Here is a 17869-nt window from a genome sequence, read left to right as displayed (position 1 = left end):
AGTACAACAAGGAAAGCCTTCGTCAATCCTCCTTCCAAGAATCTAAGGAACAATCCTCCACCCCATCCCTCAAGGAACTCAAATAAAAACCATCTCCACCCTCTGTCTAACAGGGAATCAAGAGGTCATTGATTCCTTACCTAGGAGCAACTTCCTTTTGTCTTCTTGCCAATCGAAAAATTCATTTCTTTGCTCCTCTACATTTCTCCTTTCCCTCCCATTCTCTCTTTGTCTTTCCTCTGTCGTCCTTCTTTCTTTCTTTTTCCTCCTTGCGCAGTTCCCAACTACTCGAATCCTCTTCTCCTTTTCGTCCCCTTTGCAGCCTTCAGATAGTTACCTCTATCTGCCAAAATCTTTTCAACCCACCAAAAGGTATGACCTACCTGTATGTCCCCCCGGTTGTTCATGGTTGGTTAATTTGTTTCAGTGAGTGACCACACACATTACGAGTTGGAAACTTTCCCATTTTTCCTCTTTAATTTATTGTCCCTTTTTCATTATCTGCTATTGCAAGAAACACATTTTTTTGTCCTCTATTTCCAGTTGATAAGAAAATACAAATTGTCTCTTTTTGCACAGTTTTCATCTTCATGAACTAGCTCATATTATTGTTGTAAGGAAAACTTAAAAATATCCTAGCAAGTAACCTCCTCATCCTCTGGAATCTGTGTCCCTTGACTCAACCCATTTTTTTTCAAATATTTACATTGTAGGCATGAATGTAAAATAGTTGGGGTTGTCACAAGTATGAAACCATGGAAATATATGCAAAGGGTAGCACAGGGGGTTTGGAAATAATATGGAATCCCACAGACATCTCTTTTGGAGATTAGATTTCTTGCCTAAGAATTCTCTTTGGAAGATTCAGATATATAGGGATGTGAGAGGTTGTGGCCCTAAAAGCAATTTATGGACATCATATACCAGCAGATAAGGAGGCATTTCTAAGAAATCTTCAAGTAATAAGACAAATTCACCAAAAAAAAACTCTATATCATAGGAGGAGACTTCAACTTGATAAAATATTTAGACGAGAAAAAAGGGGGCCCTTGTAGATTAGACTGGGAAGCTGAGATCATCAAGGGTTTGATTCAAGACCTATGGCTGGTGGATATACCCACAATTAATGGGGAGAATACATGGAAAATCACAGAGGGGATAGAAATTAAATTGCAAGCCTCCCAAATCATTTCTTAGATACAGAGGACTTGATGGGAAAAGGTATTTTATAAAAGCATCAATCCTTCCATGCTTAGGATCATATCATTGGCTAGTAATATTAGAACTAGATCTGAAGATTGCCCCAATAAATTAACATTTTCACTTTAAAAGTTGTTGGTTGAGAGACTTGGAGTTCTAAAATAAAGCCTAAATCTGGTGGGAGGACATTGAGGTTCAAGGAAGGAACAAGATGCATACATTCCAACCAAAACTGAAGGAACTCAAGAAAAAGATTAAACACTAGAATGAATAGGAGTTTGGAAATATGATGGAAAGAAAACAAGAGTTGGAGGGGAGAATTCAACAAATTCAACAACAAACCATTATTGAAGTTTGATCGGAAGACCTAATCCAAGAAGAGGCCAACTATTTAATAGAATTGAAGAGCGTAGAAAGAACCCCTAGTTGTAGAAATCTAAAGTTCAATGGATGAGAGAAGGAGCGTAGAATACAAATTTCTTCCACAAAGTTATGGTTAAACATCGCCAAAAAGATCGAATATGTTCTCTCAAGTCCAAGGATGGTCAGCACCTACCGCATCATGAGGATATGGAATGATAACTTTTTGCATATTACCAAAGCCTCCTCATTGAGCCAGATCGAGACAGAAGTGAAGCAATAAGTCACATCACTAATCATATCCCATGATTGATCAATCAAGACCAAAACAAAGCTCTTATGTGGGAGATCGCCTACTCTGAGGTCGAAGAGGTGGTTATGGAAATGTCGAGAAGTAAAGCTCCTGGGCCAGATAGATTTACAACAGATTTCTTCTAGGTCTGTTGGAAGTTTATCCGACCGGAAGTTCATGCCTTAGTTAAAGAATATCGATGGACTCAAAAGGTATGGTGCAGTTTAAATTAAACATTTATTACTTTGATTCCCAAATATGGTAAATCTTAAGATCTTAGTGGTTTTTGACCTATAACTTTATGTAAGGTGGTATACAATATTATATCATTTGTTATTGTTAGATGCCTTAAACCACTGCTCCATAATATAATCTCTCCTGAGTAGACAAGGTTTGTGGATGGCAGACAAATCCTTGATGGCATTATTACACCACATCATGAAATCATCAACTCCCTGAGAACATAGGCTCCAAGAATGCTTATCATGTTGGACTTATCTAAGGCCTATGACATATTGAATTGGGATTATCTCCTGAGTGTCCTCAATTTTTTTGGCTTTTCTCCTCATTGGATCTCCTGGATTCATGCTTTGATCTCCACCCCCTTTTATTCCATCATGCTAAATAGTTCACCTTTTGTGAATTTTAACCCCACCTTTGGGTTGCATCAAGGAGACCCCATATATCCCTTTATGTTCATTCTGGCAATTGAAGGTCTTGGGTGATACCTGAAAGCTAGCTCCATGTGAGGGACCCTCAGAGGGCTCCACCCGTGTGGGGAGGACTTTCCTATCACACATCAATAGTTTGTTGACGATATGCTACTGTGTTGTAAAGTCTCTCTAAGAAAAGTCAGAAAGTTGACATCCCCCCTTGAAGAATTCATGGAGGAATCAACTACCTAGATTAACAATGAAAAATCCAATGTGTTTTTATTTAATGCCCATCTTGTTGTTCAATCTTATCTAACTCAAAGCTTTATTTTTTAGGTAGGTTGTCTTCTGGTGAAATATTTAGGGTCCCCCTAGTGTTAAACTCCCTAAGAATGTCTCGCTGGCAAGAGATTGTACATATCTCATCTAAATTAGAGGGATGGGCCTTTAGATCCTTAAATATGGTTGGAAGACTTGTTCTACAGATATTTGTCTTACAAGCTATACCCATGTATCAATTATCAATGGTTGCGGTAGCTAAAACAACCTGTCATTCTATCTCTACTCTATTCAAGAAATTTTTATGGAAAGGGGCTTAGAATTCCAAGAAATGGGCAATGGTAGCTTGGAAGAATCTTTGTATTCCTAAACAGGCAGAGGCTTGCAGCTACATGATCCCGAGCTATTAAACAACACACTAGGAACGAAATTGCGTTGGAGATGGCTCTAAGGGGGAATGCATTTGTGGAAACAGATTTGGGATAGAAAATATGGGACCTTACACTCTCAGGATGAAAAATTGAGAGCTAAGGACTTTCTTACTGGCTCGTCAATTTTGAATTTAGCCAAAAATAATATGATTTTAATACAGACACATGCCTTATGGGAGGTAAAAGATGGATGTATGACACGATTTTGGTTGGATGCATGGCAACAAAGGCCCAAACTTAGTGCTAGGGATGATTTGAGAGACCTCATAGTCTTTATTGCAAGACAAAGATGCTCTACAGCTGCGGATTTCTAGAAACAAAGCGTAGAGGAGACACATTGGTGATCCTGGAAGAAAAAAGAGGATTGGTTGAACCCTCCCAATGTGGGGCAATGGGATGCATTATACCAAGAGCTCTAGACTCGGAAAATGCCTTTGGACAATGAACTACATTGAGATGGGAGCACCAAATGAGAGGGATGTTCTCCTTAAATGAGGCTTACTCACTACTAGTTGAACATCATATGCTAGATTGTGATATGCTATGGAGGAATATTTGGACATATTGCTTATGGCCAAAAGTAACTCAGTTTTTGTGGTTGGTGGCACATAGGAATATCTTGACTTGGGATTAGATCCAAGAGGAGTTCAGGGTTCGTCATACTATATTATGTGTGAACAACAATAATTGTCAATTCTCATATTCAATATGGCGAGAATCTAAGAAATTTTTGGGCACTCAGACCAATCACACAACAACTTGATGGGGACACTGGAATTATAGAGGTAATATATATTCTCATGCTCGATAGTTAACAAAGCATGGATTCGTGTTGTTGGTTTTGTGGTGTGGGCCATTGGAAGGAGAGGAATAGGCACATATTCAAAGATGAATCAACATTTGTGGAAAGAATATGGCTCACGATCAAGCATAATATCAAAGAAGCCATCTTAGCGGAAACCTGGAGTCAATATTACTAGAAGAATCAACTTTGGGAAGCTCTCATCTTGACTAAGCTTGAATTATCCCCTAGTATGATCTCTCCTACTTCTTGAAAACCTGCTCCCCTGCAGATGAATGCTCCCTCAGTTTATTCATCTCCTACTAATGTCTTTGTAAAATTAAATTTTGACAACGCCTCCAAAGGTAATACTCGTCCAACAAAACTTAGAGGAATCATCAGGGATTGGAGATATCAAGTCCATAAGATTTATTCAACGATTGTGGGATAACTCGTAACAATGTGGCCAAAGTTTATGCTTAGAATGAGGTCCTAAACTAGCTCACTCTATGGGATTTAGGAAGGTCCATATAGATGGGGATTCTCACTTGGGCATCTGCACTGCCCAGAGGCTAATCCAAGGAGCCCTTGTTGAAAAATTTTGCAAGAGTTAGAGGCTCATTAACCTGATCCGTAGAATTATCAAATTGTTTCAAGATTTTAACTACGTTATATTGTCTCATACCTGAAGAATTGGGAATCGAGTTGTTGATTTCTTGGCCAATTTGGGTTGCATGCAACAGGGAAGAATCCTTGAGAGTGGTTTGCCCCCGATCATGCAAATAGATGATCTTAGAGATTTCTTTGATATCTTGGATGCAGACAAGTCTTATCTTCAAAGTGGAATGGATATTGGAGACTAGAATTCCTCGATGGGGTTGTGGAGTGTGAATCACAATAGTATGGGTATTAGTGCCCACCACCCTAGCAATATAATGAATGAAACACATTAAAGACGAGGGGTGACGTGGCCACCCCCATGCATGCAAACACATGTGAGGTATTGATTTGGAAATATATGAGAATGACTTGTGTTAAATGGAGAGACGCTCAGTGGCATCAATGAAACCTTTTCCTAGGGGAGCCTTGGCCCCTTGTCATTGTTGGAAGACCGAAGTGGATTCACTGTAATTCTAGAGCGGCATGCATGGAGGGGTGTTGCCATTGGTGTGGTGAGAATGCATGCAAGCTTGATGGTAAATTGGGACGAGTAGAGACATTGGTTCGAGAGGGAAACTTGGAATGTTAGCTAATAAAGAAAGGCAGAGGCTCATCGCTAGTCACCACACCTGCAACTTCTCAGACATCTGGCACACCTTGTATGCAGAATTGATCTGTAAACTGTCATGGATATACCACTAGACAATTGGTCACAATAGATCTAATAATATTATATTAAAAATTTGAAAATTCTACACTATTACAGTTTATTAAAACTTTGAAAATTCTACACTATTACAGTTTATTAAACTTTAAGATCTGTGGATTTAACTGTAATTAGTGCATGCATGCGAATGGAAATTATGCAAAAAAGTCGAGAACGACAAAATAAACTCACACACACATAAAACATAAGATATGCTCTCTGGGAAACCATTTCGAGAGAAAACCCAGCGAGAAGATGAGGCCACTTCACTCTCTTTCTCTTTCTGGAAATATGGTTGCAAGTACAAAGAAGTAATGTATGTGGCCCATGGGCTCCTACAGTGCACAAACCCTCTCTGTGTGATCTACCTTATATCTCTCCTGGCTATCTTTGCTCAACTATGGAACAAAATGCTCTCAAAAGAATGCACTACCTCTTCCTCCTAGTGTTTCGGTTATAATACAACCCAATAGCTTACTAGTGGTTAATTTTGACTACATCAACTCTTAAATAGAGTTACAATATAGACTCTTCTAGAGTCTTTTACATCACTAATACATGGCTAGCCCATTTTCCATAAATAATGAGGGTTGACGCTGCATCCTTCTGTAATATAGGTGTGAAAACATGAAGGTCAACTTCTGAGTGGCATAACTTTTGCATACAGACTCCAATTGACGCGCTTCTTGCGCCGTTGGAAAGATCTTTGTGTGTAGAATAATATGAAAAGGTGTTGCACGAAAGCAGAAAAAATTTGCCCCCAAAAATGTCATTTGATGCCTCAAAACATTCCTGAAAAGTTTCAAACCTCGTTTCGCCACACTGGGTCCCACTGGTAAAAACGGTCCCATGAACTGATTCCTCCACTTTTTCCACTCCAAACGCCTCGAGATGGATGATAAACAATATAATGATCCAATTCAAATGAACAAGTTGGAGCTCACATTTCTTAGGGTTACTCTATACTTTCTTAGGCTTCTTGTTCTTGTGCTTTGGCTTAAAGTATGACTTACTAAATGGTGTCTTATTCCTAATGAAGACCACATAAGTTGGCTTATTGCTTGGGTTTATTGTTTAAGCAGTGACATTTGTGGTTATTTAATGTTTTTTCTTGGGCTTGAGGGAGGTTTTCTTCCTGTATTAACCAAGTTCTAGTTGTATTCTGGTTCAATTGCTATGAGTTTTTGGTTTACCTATGGTTTTAGTCAAAAGTTCTCATTTGTCGATTCAGTGTCAAGAACCTTGTTGTGGGTTTTTTGTTGCCTTGTCAATTGTATTATGTGCAGTGTTTTTATTTGGAAACCACATTGTCAGCTTGCCACCATGCAGCGGCAACGTATGAGGAGCTAGAGATGGGTTGGGGGGTTTCGCCAAGGCCCCCAAGGCTAGAATCGCGACCACCAGCAAGTCCAGGAGGCTGCCGAAGCTTTCCACTCGGCTACCCCTAAGGACATTCGCAACGAGTTGCATAATCTTGAAGCCATGGCCGTCAAAGATTGACATACTATGTCTGACTCGGAAATAGTGGAGAAGTTTGAGCAGTTGATTTCGAACCTTGACCATACCAAGGGCCATAGGAAGAAGTACCTTCAAGCCTTATTTCTCTTCTGGAAGATTAAAACTCAAATGGGCAAATCCCGATGAAAAGACAAACAAACCAACACAATGTATTTTCTCACCTCGTAGATGTGAAATGAGAGCAACGCAATATGAGGTTCCACGAGGAGAGGATGGACAATCGATTGACCCAGATTGAGTGCCACATCTCATGCATTGCCACGTCATCCACTCTTCCAGGTTGCACGAGATCCAACACATATGAATTCTTCTGATTCATAACTATTATATGGTTTTCGTTAGACATTTTTGGTATGATGTTCTCATAGATTCACTAGTGATGTTGCAAATGTTGCACTATTTATAGTTTTGGACTTGCTACTCTATTGACAGATGATAAAAAATACATGGTTTCCCACTAGACAGGTTGAGACCATCTGCCACAAAATCTAATAACATTAAACGGTTAAACTCTCCACTGCCTCTTTAGATTATGTAAGGTAATAAAATTTAGTTCAAAAAACAAAAACAATTTGAATTTCTTTAAAAATATATCTAATAGAATGTTATCTTCAACCCTCCTAGAATTATGACAAAATTTACTACAACTCACACCTATTATTATTATTATTATGCAATTTTAAGGTCACTGCCAAGCCAAACACCAAATTGGTGTATGAAACCCCCTTGTTTGTGCCAAATTGGTGCATGAAACCCCCTTGTTTGTTTGTGGAACAAGGGTCACACATCTACACAACCAAATTGATGTCTAAAACCCCTTGTTTGTGCCTAATTGGTGTATGAAACCCCCTTGTTTGTGGGACAAAGGACACACCTTCACACAACTATTTGACTACTAAATCTACGAAAACATACATACTCTACCCCTCTGATTTTGACCAAAAAAAACACATGCTCTTAACCTTTGTGTTTCATAATCCTCCTCCTATGTTCACATTAGGGTTTCCCACCCTAATCAACGACCACGGGGCTTCCTCGTTCTTCAATGTTTGTTGGTACAATAGATGGACCTCCACGAATATCACTATGCGGCATGCCTTCACCAGCAGAGTCCAAAACGCTGTGCGGCATATCCCCGCGAGCGATGTTAGAAACGCTGAGCTAGTTGATATATATACTAAATTTTAGATGAAAAATATACTTGGAAAGTAGTGTTGGTTTTCATCGTTCAATTTGGATTTGTATAACAATTCCTTAAATGCGAAATTTGATTAAATATCTTTTGTCATTTGAATTTGATATATAAAAGATTAAAATAAATTTTTTTTTATCGATTTAGATCTCCGCTTACTTTGCTTTTTTAACCGTGTAAATCAATTTGAAGTTCTGCAGCACTTTTGTAAAGCATGGTTTCACCTTGAAGGAGCTCGACGAATCATGGTAAGTAGTAAGATCCGTTCCTTGGAAAATGAACTTAGTCTACCTGCAACTAAGCCAACGCTGCATGTGTTTCTCCTGCGATATGCATCATGCAGTTGGTTTTATCAACATCTCGATTCTGATTAACTACATGGAGGTCCTCAACAGTAGCAGGGTTTTCCCTTTTCATGTCAATCTGTTCCTGCAATTTGGTCATTTTCACCCTATATTCTATATCGGTAAAGTTCTATATATTACTTGGCGCCATGGCATTGGCAACCCGCTTGTCTGTCAGAAGTATCATCCATCACAGCAAAACAATCCCCAATTCAGAACGCTATGCGGACAATGGGATCTGTGAGATTGAAGAAGCAGCATCTGGTTCAATCTCCGGAGAATATCCATTACATGAATTGATGAGAATAACGCATGGTATGAAGCATGGAAGCAATCGTGTAAAGTCTGAAATGTATGCTTCTGTTCTAGAGGCCTGTGCTCACAGGGAAGAACTAGCACAGGGCCAACAAATCCATGCTCATATCCTCAAAGGCGGGATTTTGTTAAGTGCATTTCTGGGTACTAAGCTCGTGAACATGTATGCCAAATGTGGGATGATCATGGATGCGCGCCTGGTTTTTGATGGTTTTAACAGTCGGAACCCTATCTTGTGGAACTCCATGATTAAAGGATATGTTCTGCAGGATATCTGTCAGGAAGCCCTTGAACTTTATCATCAAATGAAGGATATGGGTTTGCAGCCTGACAATTTTACTTTCCCCTTTGTTCTCAAGGCATGTGGTACTCTGGAAAATCTGCAACAGGGTCGTGAGATTCATGAGAGCATAATTGAAACTGGATTGGAGTCTAACATCTATGTGAGTAGTGCTCTTGTTGACATGTATGCAAAATGTGGATGTTTAGAGATTGCACGCCTAGTGTTTGACAAAATGCCTCAGAGAAATGTAGTTTCTTGGACTGCAATGATTGCGGGGTATGCACAAAATGGGCATTGGGTTGATGCCCTGGATCTATTTCGACAGATGCAGTTGGAGGGTGTGGAAACCAATTCTGTTACGATTGCGAGTGTTCTCCCTGCATCTTCCCAAGTAGGGCTTCTAAACCATGGCAGGGAAATTCATGGTTTTATAATTAAAAATCAGCTTGGAACATATCCTGTTGTGACAAATGCGCTTGTGGATATGTATGCCAAATGCAGGGACATGGAATCAGCACGCCAAGTGTTGGACAAAATGTTTCGGAGAGATGTTGTTTCGTTTAATGCGATAATAGCAGGGTATGTCCAGAGTGGACTTGCTAATGAAGCCTTGAAGCTCTTCTATCGAATGCCATTGGAGGATGTAAAACGCAACTCAGTTACCATCACTAGTGTTCTTCGTGCATGCGCCCATTTGACAGCTTTGCAACAGGGCATACACATCCATGATCATGCAGTGAAAAATGGCTTTGACACGGTTGTTTCTGTAGGGAATTCCCTCATAGACATGTATGCTAAATGTGGTAGTATAGAGTCAGCACGCCAAATATTTGACACAATGTCCGAAAGAGATGTCATCTCATGGACTGCTATGATTACTGGCTATGGTTCGCATGGACAGGGTGAAGATGCACTGAAGCTCTTCGATCAAATGCAGCAAATTGGACCAAAGCCAAACCATATCACCTTTGTTGCCGTTTTGTCTGCTTGCAGCCATGCAGGCCTTGTTGATAAGGGCTGGCATTACTTTAGTGGTATGGCCTATAATTATGGCATTGAACCACAGTTGGAACATTATGCATGCATGGTTGACCTCTTTGGTCGTGCTGGGCACCTGGATGAAGCATATGAGTTTATTAGAAAGATGCCGCTAGAACCTGATGCTGCTGTATGGGGAGCCTTGCTTGGTGCCTGTAGAATTTATCACAATACAGAGATTGGACAACAAGCAGCAGACCATGTTCTTCAGCTAAATCCAAGGAATGTTGGATTTTATGTTGTACTTTCAAACATCTATGCTGAGGCTGGCAGATGGGATGATGTAGCAAAGGTGAGAACAATGATGAAAAGTAGTGGGCTAAAAAAGAGCCCTGGGTGCAGTTGGATTGAGGTCAACGGTATTGTTTATCCATTCTTTGTAGGAGATCGATCACATCCACAATCTGAAGAAATCTATGCAATGTTGGAGAACTTGTCCAAGCAGATGAAAGAGGCAGGTTATGTACCCAACACTCGCTTTGTGTTGCATGATTTGCAAGACGATGAAAAAGAGTGTGCCCTCTACAGTCACAGTGAAAAGCTAGCCATTGCTTTTGGGCTTATCAAAACATCCCCGGGGACACCTATTAGGGTTGCCAAGAACCTTCGGATCTGTGGCGACTGTCACGTTGCTATAAAGTTCATTTCAGCAATTGTTGGACGGCAAATTATTGTGAGGGATACAAACCGTTTCCATCATTTCAACGATGGTCACTGTTCTTGTGGGGATTATTGGTAACATTAGCTATACTGAGCAAAATACTGCAAGTTCACTTAACAAGAAATTGGACCTCTTTTTTGTTTTCCCAAAGGAAAAACAATCTGTAATTTTTTTTATGTAGCAATAAATTACAATCTATACATGGCAACATGCCTCCTGGCATTCTGCTGGCTTCAAACCTCGTCAAAAATAGGGATCTGACAATGTCTTTTCCCTATAGGTGGGAAAGAAAATAACTGACAACCCTTTACAAAAAGTCACATTTTAAACATTTCTTTAATACATCTTTGAGAGAGAGTCTCATATACATCCCGAAACATCATTACAAAATAGCAAAAGTTGTCATGAAAACATCAATAAATAGCCATATATTGTAGTGGTTTATTAAGAACGTCATTACAAAATAGCAAAAGGTGTCATGAAAACATCAATAAGTAGCCATATATAATAGTGGTTTGCTAAAACCCAAGGGTCAAGAAAATATTGTTGTTACCGGCCTTCTTCATTCTTTGTGATTTCAAATGTACCTCTGTCCAGATCCAATCCAGTCTTCGACAGGGATTTTGCTCTTGTGTCCCTGCGCCCATACATGTGATCAAGAGAACTCTGAGAAAAATGATGGAGTTGCTGATGTATTTTTTTTCAAAAATAGGAGTGAGTATAATTACGGATTCTTGCTGCTCCTTTTACCCAGTTTATGACAATTTGTGAGTACCCATATAAATGGATGAAGTTGATTCCCTGTGAGATAGCAATTTGAAGGAGTAATTTGAGAGCAAAAATTTCAGCATAATTGTTTGTTGCTAGTCAAATGTTTGCGGAAAAGGATATGGAGACTATGTGAGAGATATGAAGAATTCCGCCCACCCCTCCCAAAGAGGGGACCCTTAAGAAATTGGACCTTATGTGACAGCAGTTTTGTTTTCTCATACACTGGTGACCTAATTTCTATAATTCAATGGTTTGGAAAACCTAGTACCTAAGCAAAGCATTTTATTGGCCATCCCCTCACAAGTAACCATGAAATATATGGCTTCCCAACCTCGATAATTATTAACTTTTAAGAATTAACGTAGCGCCATTTGAATCTATTGTGTGACAAGAGGTATAATAAAACTCTAGAACATTAATAGATATACACTGCAAGAATAGTACACAAATATTTAGGTGGAAACTTAATGTGGGAAGACAACCACCGAAACTTAGTTTCAATTTGTTTACAAGTTGCAACTGGATGGAAGCTACAACCCCTTGGTTTGCTAGCACCCACTGGAAGGAGGCGACAACCTCCTGAAGGAAGTTACAACTTTCTTGCTCAGCATCACCCTGCCACCCTTAAAATGAAAGATAGAATAAATTTTGGGCTCTTGTACCAAGGATCATGACCCACTTACAATAGCATCCAAGCACTGATAACTTCACTGTTGTTTCAGTTGATGCATGCCCAGATCATTGTCTGCTAATATAAGATTGGCTACTGTAGATCTGATTGTTGCTTCATTAACCCATGTACTGGAACATGTCAAACATTCACTTATAGCAATGTACAATACCAAACAACTGAACAAAAAGTTCATACTTAAATTCTTCATATCAATTTGCGAAGGTCTACTTGTCATTGATCTTGTTGACACTGTCTATGATTCCTTGGACACTGAATTTGATTAAAGATTTGTCTTCAACTCTGCCATTAATTATGCCTTCAGAATATGGCCTAAGGTCCTTCAACTTCCTTTAACTTAGCCCTTAAACAAAGATCTAATAAAGTATTGTACTGCTCCTTAATATTTGCTTGATCAGGCCTTAAACAACCCTACCTCTGCTACTATATCAGGCTTAACTTGGTCTCTGTTTGTGGCTAATCTCAGCCCTTAACTGCCGCTTAAACTCGGCCTCAAGCATCCCTACTTGTGGCTAGATCATGCCCAAACTCAACTTTACTGTGGCCCTTTCTGCACTCTAGAATAGGTCTGAGATTCAGCCTTACTGCGTCCCTTCCTATGGTCACAATCTTTGTGGCTAGTGATGCCACACCAGACCTCTCTCTGCGGCTACCTCAGGTGAAGTTCAGCCTCTTCTGCGGTCTGCTACAGGGATATATTCGACCCTAATTCGACCTCAGAAAAAACTCGGTATGTCACAACGAATCACCATAGAAACAAAAGGATAAAAGTAAACCAAAACCCTTTAAAACTCAACATTGTTTTAGATCTGCGTGTCTCCCCTTGGCTTCAGAAATTTCAGAGCAAATTACACAAAAGATGATGAGTGGAATGATGTCATTTGAGGGCAGACGGGTACCCTATTTATACTTGAGCAAGGGGGCTCTTGAGGGGGGCTGACTTGCCCTAAAATACCCCAAAAATAGGGGGGCTGACTTGCCCTAAAATACCCCAAAAATAGGGAGCCGGCTTGAGCTTAATAAAAAATCAAATTTACAAAAATCATTTTTTTACAGGGTCGAGCTTAACACATCTTTTGAATCCGATTTCCTAGTGAAAATTTCTCTTTCGGAGGGTCGACTTGGTTAACAATTTGAAACTGCCAAGACCACATAATTTATCCAAGAATCAACATATTTTCCTTAAATTTTAATGCCAAACTATTGGACCTAAAATTCATTCATTTTGGGGCACTTTGACCACATCGATGCTTCAACTTTGAGAGGGCATATCTCCTCCACTGTGAGGAGCCACGAGGCATGCCACTTATCAAACAAAATGGTGTAACGAGCGCTACCAATTTAGAGTGGTATTGCACTCAAATTCACTCTCTTTCATGCATATCGTTAAATATGTGCATCATATCAATCAGGGCCATTCACCCTTTGACATCAATGACAATTTCTTCCAACAATCTCCCCCCTTGTCATTTATGTCAACACTCATGCTCCCCTTCACTTCAAGCTTTCCTTGTCTTCATGTTTCACTTCCTTTCTCTCCCACTTTGATTTCAATGGCAAAGGGTGACTTGCTTCTTTGGGGCTGCTCCCCATGAACATATGGCACTCAATGAGACTTATGTCTTCATACCCTTCCCTTCTTTGTTGTCTCTAGAGTTCTTTTGTTTGGCTGCAATTTTTTTTTCGCTCTCCTTGGTCTAAGATGTATATGTTGTTTTGTCTTCTTGAGTTGTTACAACCAATTTTCTTGAGTCTTCTTCTCTAATTTCCCATGTTTGGGAATTATGCAAGAGATTATACCTTTGATCGCACATTTTGCCTACACTGAGAAGATTGTGCTTCAAATCCTGAACCAACAAAACATTTGCTACTTTTACATGTTCACTTCCAAGATTTACTACACCTTTTCCAAGTACCTTAATGGAGGACTTATCTCCAAATTCAACACTATCACTTTTTCTTTTTACACTGACAAATTTGTTTTCATCTCCTGTCATATGTGTCAAGCACCCACTGTCTATGTACCATTCATATTCTTTATCTTTAGCAATCAACTCTAGATTTCAATGTTCCTTCTTTTTCTTTTCCCATATCATAGTTGGTTTCTTTGTCTTTATGATTGGAGCATCTACTTTTATAAACCTGCAATCTTGTGCCTTGTGACCAAGATTATTGCACTTGTAGCATACAATGTTTTGATTCATCAATGGTTCAAATGGATTGTAGTTTTTGTTAGTAGATCCATGAACATTTCCTAATCTATGGTCATTTCTTACATATCCATAATCAGTCCTACTTCTTGTATAGTTACACCTTGTATTGATTTTATAATGAATTGTTTTATGCCTGAAATTTCTGCAAGAGTAACAATGAACGAGAAAGATATTTTCATACCTAGGAAAGTTGGATTGCCATCTGAAATTTTTCTGCCTTGGAGGAGGTTCAATCCATTGTTGATCTTTGTCCTTGATTTCATTGTTTTCATCTTTGTGATGGGCAGTGACTTTTGAATTATTTTTCATTTTTTTCCTTTGGAGGATTGGAACTTGTGTCCTCTTTGCTTGAAGATACACATGTATAGCCAAGACGTGTTTTATCGCATGAGGACCTTTGACAGCTAAGAATTCTATCCAACACTTGCGAGCTCTTCAAGTTCTTATTGAGCTTGTCAACTTCAACCCTCAATGACACAACTTCCTTTTCAAGCTTCTTACAATCTTCTTCTTTCTTCATCATCTAGATCTTTATTACTTCCTCAACTCTTTTTGCTTCTTCAAGTTGGACCTTTAAAGAGATATTTTTTTAATCATATTTTTTAAGTAGGTTTTTCAATTCTCTATTTTTGTTTATGAGCTTGTGATTTTCCTTTTCATTATTCTTCAAATTTTCTTTAAGATCTTTATATTCTTGTTCGGTTTCTGTATCATTTTTTATTCCCCAAAAATAATCTATTTTCATATTTGGTTCTTCTATTTCTTCATTTGAATCATTGACCTATTCGTTAATATTGACATTATGATCATTATTTTGGGTTTCTTGTGTTATGAAGAGAACTTCTCTTGCTTCCCCTTATCAGGTAGCATTCTCATATGAAGAATTGTTGTCTTCCTTAGAATAAACATTTTTCTTGTGGACGTTTTTCTTTTCCCCAAAAGGAAATCTCTTAGCATAATGACCTATTCTGCTACAATTTAAACATTTAAAGGGTAACTTACCTTTGTGTTTTCCGGTTCCCCTTTTGGTTTCCTGACGAAATTCACTTGTTCTTCATTTGATTCATTCTCTGGTATTCATTCTACCTTGAATTCTTTGTTTCTTGTCTGCTTCGTGACTTTAAAAGCTAGTTCTCTATTTGAATATCTAGCTTTTGTATTTGTTCTCATTCCGTATGTTGTAAGGGTTCCATGTAATTCATTCATTGTCATTTTGCTCAAATCCTTGGTTTCTTCTATGGTAGATACCTTGGCAGCATATCTTAAAGAAAGTGACCTTAGCACCTTTTGTACAATCAAAGATTTGTTGATGACTTCTCCTAATCCTCTAACGTCATTCACAACTACATCTACTTTGAGTAAGTAGATTGCAATATTTTTTGTTTCATCCATTTTCATATTTTCAAATTTTTCTCTATGTCGTTGAAGTTTGACCTATTTGACTTTATCATCACCTTCATAATTTTTTTTAAGTTTATCCCAAACCTCTTTAGTTGTGGTGCACATTATCACCTTGGTCCTTATGGTTCTTGACAATCCACTTGTGATGGCATGATGAACTTTTGAATTATAGCTAAACAATTTCTTCTCATCGGGATCAATTGTAGGATTTTTTGCGGTTTTGTAGCCATTAACAATGCAACTCCAAACATCCACTCCTAAAGCCTTCAAGTAGGTTTCCATGTTGTTGTTTCATAATTCAATAATTTCCAACAAATACTTGTATTTTTCTTCGAGGGATGCTTTCTATTTGATCCATATTTATTCACAATCTTCCCTCCACTGATTAGACTATTTTGAGGGTATCATGCTCTAATACCAATTGTTGGAAATACTAAGGAGGGGTTGAATCAATATTTCATAAATTTTAAACAATTTAAAGATCCTAGAACATTAACAGAAATCCAATGTGGAAGAAAACCAGAATAATACAGAATAATACACAAAGACTTAGTTGGAAATCCAATGTGGGAAGAAAACCACCGAAATTTATCTAGAGAGTTTCAATTTGTTTACAAGTTGCAACTTGATGGAGGCTACAAAACCCTAGTTTACCAACACTCACTGGAAGGAGGCAACAACCTCTTAAAGGAAGCTACAACTTCCTTTCCTAGCACCACCCTACCACCCTTAAAATAAAAGATAGAATAAATTGTGGGCTTCTGGAACAGTGATCATGACCCACTTACAATAGCATCCAAATACTAATAACTTCATTGTTGTCTCAAATAATACATGCCCGGATCATTGTCTGCTAATATAAGATTCAATATAGCATTTGTTTGTTGCTTCATTAACTCATGTACTAGAACATGCCAAACATTCACCTATAGCAATGTACAATACCAAAAAACTGAACAAAAAGCTCATACCTCAATTCTTCATATCAGTGTGCGAAGGTTTGGTCATCATTGATCTTGTTACCACTGTTTGTGATTCCTTGCACACTAACCTTGATCAGAGATTTATGTTCAGGTCTGCCATTAATTATCTCTGTAGAATATGGACTAACCAAGCCCTTCAACTTCCTTTTACTTAGGGCCTTAAATAGAGATCTAACCAAGTATTAGACTGCTCCTTAATATCTGCTTGATCAGGCCTTAAACAGCCTTACCTTTGCAGCTAGATTATGATTAACCTAGTCTCTCTTTGTGGCTATTCTTAGCCCTTAACTACGGCTTAAACTCGACCTCAAGCAACCCTACTTTTGTGACAACCCCAGATTAAAGGTTCATGTAATAAAGTTAAGAAATGAAAAATAAGACCAAAGTCATTGGACACGTATTCCAAGCTAAATGTTCTGCAAAGCATCCTAGTGGGCATCACTTGTTGTTTATTATGGCTAAGGAAATTGGCAAAGGCTTAAAGACATTGTTGGCATTTATTTATGAAAATATATGAACTTAAGAGAAAAGGGAGGTGAAAGGTCATAGATTGCATGTGAGGAGGAAATTGAAGGAAAATAGAGGAAAATGAAGAAATTAGAGGCATCAATAATAAAAAGAAATAAAAGCATTAGTTTGGGGCTTTTTGTCAGTTCAGGTTTGGAATTGATTTCAAGAGGAGAAGTGCACCAAGAGGAGAAGGAAAACAAGCAAGCAAAGAAAAGCAAGGATCAAGCAAATAAGAGTTGGATCAAGTGGCTTCCACGTGAATACTTGCAGGTAACAGGTTGCATGTATGATTTCCTAGCTGGTTCTGGCATGCATGATTTATGCATGTTTGTACTTGGTTCATTTGTTGTTATTGGCATGAGTTTTACCCAGTTTGACAGTGGTTTCAACCTTGCCTTGCCATTTTTGGATAGCCATGCTATGATGGGATTAATTCTTGGTTAAGCTTTGGATTGCCAAAAAAATTTGGATCTAGTTGAGATGGTCTCTGGAAAATCCCAAGGGTTGCGGGTGGAGATGATTTTCTCTGGGAAGCCCTCGACAGGTGGGAGGAGACAGGAAAATTTCTCAAGGGATGGTGAAAGAAT

The 17869-nt window shown here is 38.6% G+C and overlaps 1 pseudogene; it reads left to right on the top strand.

Moving 5' to 3' along the window:
* Positions 1 to 8062: 8062 nt before the first annotated feature.
* LOC149227314 (pentatricopeptide repeat-containing protein At3g12770 pseudogene) lies at positions 8063 to 10840 on the top strand (annotated as a pseudogene).
* The last annotated feature ends 7029 nt before the right edge of the window (positions 10841 to 17869 follow it).

This window comes from Pinus tabuliformis, chromosome J, assembly GCF_031772625.1.
Source record: "Pinus tabuliformis cultivar Carrire ecotype Pingquan chromosome J, CPIR1, whole genome shotgun sequence".
Lineage (NCBI taxonomy): Eukaryota > Viridiplantae > Streptophyta > Pinopsida > Pinales > Pinaceae > Pinus > Pinus tabuliformis.
Note: the sequence above shows the minus strand (reverse complement) of the source record. Positions and strands in the feature narration are given on the sequence as shown.